Here is a 4,882-nt window from a genome sequence, read left to right on the forward strand (position 1 = left end):
TCTAACCTCAAGCACGGGTCCTTGGCTGTCTGACCTCTACACTCTAGTTATGCAATGTCCTTAGAGAATTCTGTGCACTGGCCACTGTGATGGAAACCAATGGGCCGGGAGTGCTTTGAGTTTATTAGTAATTGTTCTGCCAAAGTTGGTGTTTGTATGACAAGCGTTGTAAACCTGTCAGATAATGAGCAGAGGTCCAAGTAACCCATAACGGTGTGTGTAATCGCTTCCACCTAATCGGTAGGACCGGGTCCTCAGCAGGTGTCTCTTCTCTAATGCTGAGCACTAATTTGGGACGTGTTGGCATTTAACATCTGTAGTGATAGGCCCCTGTGCTGTGCTCGTGAGGAGGTGAATCTTGAAATCTGCTGCTCTGCTCTTGCAGGGATCTATTGGCAGTCGCAAGTCAGCAACACCTCTGCTTTATTATTTGACACTTTACATCTAAAAAGTTTTCTCTTTCTATTTATGTAACCCATAGTCTTTGAAGAGTATGGAAAATGGCATTTCTCTCTGACCTCTAGAAGTTCAAGTGTCATGGGAAAAAGAAATAAAACAGGAACCCCCCCCTTTACTCTTATGGACCTCATTTCAATATACTGTTTACAGTTTGACGGAATTGTATAATTTAATATTTCTCTTGTACTGTAGTTTATATTTATTTACAGATTTTTTTTGTACTGTGTGATTTGAATTTTTTGTTCCTTGCTATGATCAATGTTTTATGTAGTAGAGCACTTATGATCACAAATTAAGGTTTTTGGTTTGATTGCACTACATTAATTTTTTTTTAATGCAGTTCTGATTTTTTGACTGGACTAAATAAGCTGTGTCTTAATGTATGTGATAAGTACTTTTAAATTTTTATTTCATGTGGTCCATTTATTTTTTTGCATTGTATGTCAAAGCGCTAATTCTCTTGTTGTGCATGTGTAAGATTTAATGGCTCCATTGTATTATTTGACCATGTCATTTTGGAAACACATTCCCAGCTGTAACGTTGTGTATGGTAGTTTTCACTGGATGCTAGACTTTTCAAAACCACTATTCTTCTAATAAATTTTGTTGTGAAAAACTTTAAGGGGTTCCAATTCTGTTGTTTGTAGTGTGCTTCCTCAACAGTCACACTTATCACCCGAGGTCATGAAATGCAAACTCAGAGAGCAGCAGGGAAGTGAAAATAAAAGGTAAAGCGAATTCTGGCTGAAGGACTGAGCTTTGGAGTCTCTGTACTCTGGTTCTTCTCTGAAATAGGATTGTGGGAAAGCTGCTTTAGCAGCTGGGCAGGGAGCACATGTGAAAGCTGAAACGCTGTCTCGTAGCAGCCTGGCCTCATGAACTCCTGTACTCTCATTTGCTCTTCCCTTCTGGCCACCTTAATTTCTTTAATGGTAAATAATTCATCCGGTGAAGATCAAACATCCTCTCAGGGAAAAAAAAAAAAGTGATGTGGGCTTGTTCAATGAGCACTTAGCAGTGAGTCAAGGTAGGAACTTACTCTTGCTGTTACTCTCTCTGTGGCCATCAGCTCTCCCTCCACAGAGGGGGCAAGTCCTCAGCTCCTGATAAACACAGGCACAGCTTCAGCAGCTCTGTCCTACTGTCCCCCAGCACAGGGGTATGAGTCAGATTCAGCAGCAGCACCACCACGCTCCAGCTGGGTCGTGTTGGAGACTCGTGTTTACTTTTTTTGCAGCCATGCTTTGGGTTGAACTACTTCTGGCGTTATGCATTATTGATACCGAAATGCTGAATACTAAAAAGTAGGTTACAGTAAGTGGTGTATAATGGAACCCATGTGAGTTTAGGCATTTCTGCTAACCTTTGTGTTCAGCCCTAGGTTGATTTTGAGAGGGATGCATAGGGATTTCGTAGCTTTAGGAAAATATATCATGCTGCACACTGTCTAGCCCAGGTTTCTTCTCTCCTGAGAAATTGCCTTTCTCAGCTTGTGCTATTGAAAAGTAGGTAATTTAGGTTTTGCTTTTGCTAACATGATTGTTCAATGCCTTTTTTTTTAAGATCCATAAATAACTCTTACATTACAAACTAGCTGTTGTATTCCTTGCATACTAATACTGGTATTAAAAACAAAAAGCAAAATGGTAAGGCAGCAGGGTGTTGTCAGTGGTTTAGCGTTACTGGGCAAATCTCTTTTAAATACAAAGCTTGGTTTGAGTAGAGACTACATCTTTCTTATTCAGGAATAGTGAGTCTTTATGTGTAAATAGCTTGAAAGCCTTGTGCTGTAAACTAGTATTTATCATATTTTTTGGTGTATGTCTGAATACATCTGTCAAATCCATGAAAATAACCTTTGAAAGTGATGAACCATATTCCCATCTGCCATTCTTCAGGATGCATTACACCCTGCAAGCTTTTTCCAGAGCATTTTAAAGCGACACTTTCAGTCCTGTGATTAGCAGAAATACCAAGTTTTTCTGGTTTTCCTGGAGGATTTGCTGATGATCTTGCACAGTTTAATCTGAAGTTGTTCAGACGTAAAAGAACATAGCCTCAAATTCTTCTTTTAAAGCTTTTTCTGTAATACAAATAGGCGGCATGATGAGAGTGTACAAGATGATGCATCCAGACCCAGAAAGAAGCATCCATGCTATTGTCATAGAAGTTTCTACTAAAGAAACATAATTAGGCCCATTAGGCAGATTTTAAAAGTCTTCTGCTAATTTATCTCCGTTCTTTGCGTCTCAGGATGGGTTTTGAGCTGCTCCATTTCTTACTGTAAGAGGCAGCTGCCTCTTCTGAACCTACAGGAAGCATATCTGGTCACCTTCTGAAGTAAGAGATCCTCTGTGGAGCAGCAGTGGACTGTACCCTCACATACACTTGGGTCACCTACAATCCTGATACTCTGGCAGATGTGAAATGAGAGGCTCTGCTGTGTGAAAATGTGTACTTCTGTGAAGGGAAGAGCAGAAAGCTTCAGGTCACTACCTTCAAGTGTTGGGATTAACACTAGACCTGAAAGTAGGCAACTCCCTCACCTCAGCATGAAGGTCTGAAACGGTCTTGTCTTGGACATCAACTGAAGTTTTGTGAGTGAAGCTGATTTAATTAAGGAAACTCTGGAGCATCACAGTTTCATCTTCTTGTGCAACCAAACCTGAGCCCTCACGTCATGGTTGCTCAAACAGCAGCAATGCAAAGCTTGCTCTGGCGTTCTCAGTAAGGTGTCACAGTGGCTTTCCTGCCTGTGCATGCTGAGCTCTCTAATTTCCCAGAGCCATGACAAAAGTGGGGCTGTAGAGAGGGAGGATCTAAATCCCAATATTGGGAAGGTACTTAAGAAGTCATTGATTTCTTAATTTTAATCAGAGCAAACTCAGCTCTGGAAGCTGCCCAGCTGCTCCTACTGGCTGAACTGTCATTTGAACTGGAAGCGAGTAGCAGGTTCCTGGTCCTGTTTAGGAAAGTGATTCATGTGCAGGGGAATAGGGACCAAATTGCAGACCAAAAGTTATTTCAAAAACAGAGCTTTCAAAATCAGGCAAATCCAGGAATATGGAGTTTGATACAATGAAGATGGCAAAGAGATGAAAATAGAAGTTGATCCTTTTAATATATTTTTAAGATGCTTTAGTAGATGTAATGATGCTGGAAGGATCCCAAATAACACCATTTGTGGGAGTACTGTTTCCCTTGATCTGGTATGTTAGATGCAGACTCTGTGACTTAAACTCCAAAATGTTCTCAGTTATCTACTAGGAAAATCAAAAGAAATCTGAATGACTTCACACTTCTGAGTTATGAATTAATTGGGTTCCTTCTTGCTCACCTCCCTGAAAACCCCAGACAACACAAGCTTTAAAAGTTATTTTTTTTATATCAGAAAGAGGGAACACAAACAATTGCACCTTATTCTTACAGGTTGCTTTGAACTTATCACAATTTACAGGTCACATTTGAAAGAGAACTTCTAAAACCGTCTCATGCCTCCTCCTCTGCAGGTGCTGTACAGCTCTGTGGGAGGTCTATTCCATACGCACTTGACTAAAAGGCAGATTTTTGTATGAGACGCTACCACTCAAATCTCCAGCAACTGTTTAAAAGCTCAGCTAAAATTAGAAATGCTTAAGGTATATTTCAGAGTGTAGAGGTATAAGCACAGCTGCCTGATCAATGCCATGGTTGCCTGGATGAAATACACCCGTATCTCCCCAAGGGATTGACCAGAGAGCCTGCAGTGGATCCAGCAGCTCATTGTGGCAGCTCCTGCTGTATCTCCTTTGCTGCTGGGCTCCCTGGGCAAGCTCCATCACAGCTTGCATGCCTGTCTTGGCTGGGCTTCTGCCTCAGAGTGCAGATCCACCAGCCTTGTGCCAACAGGAGGAGTGATTTGTCTACAAACTGCCTGTAAAAATTACAGTGTGATTTTCTTACACCTGCTAAGGGCTGGTTTTGGGGTTTTTTTGCACCAAGATACCCATCATAACATGACCCTGATCCCTCCTGCCCAGCTAATAAATTGTAGCGCTTGCTTAACTCTTTTTTGGAATGACAGTTCTAACTATGAAAAGGGCTTTTATGGTTTCCTTTCTTAAAGCCAAGCCTTTGACTGTGCTTTTCTTCTCACTGAGCTTTAGAGGAAGGCTCTGACACCAGTTGTTGAGATTTTCTCTGGCTCTGCAAGGAGAAAACTGGCACTAGAAGCCAAACAGCTTCCCCACATGTGTGAAGGGGTTTTCATAGACACAGCTGATTCCTGTGCTGGGCACTTGCTGCAATGTAAGCCTGAGGTGCTTGATTGGAGAATCCACTGGTTCCTGCTGTGTTGCCCTTTTAGGTGAAGGTGGTGGTGTAGTTTTTTCATGGTTTCGGATGTGCTGTGGTTATAACCTGGGATCTTCCTCAGATTCCTTTC

This window comes from Nestor notabilis, unplaced genomic scaffold (genome assembly GCF_000696875.1).
Source record: "Nestor notabilis isolate BGI_N333 unplaced genomic scaffold, ASM69687v1 scaffold16986, whole genome shotgun sequence".
NCBI classification, from domain to species: domain Eukaryota; kingdom Metazoa; phylum Chordata; class Aves; order Psittaciformes; family Psittacidae; genus Nestor; species Nestor notabilis.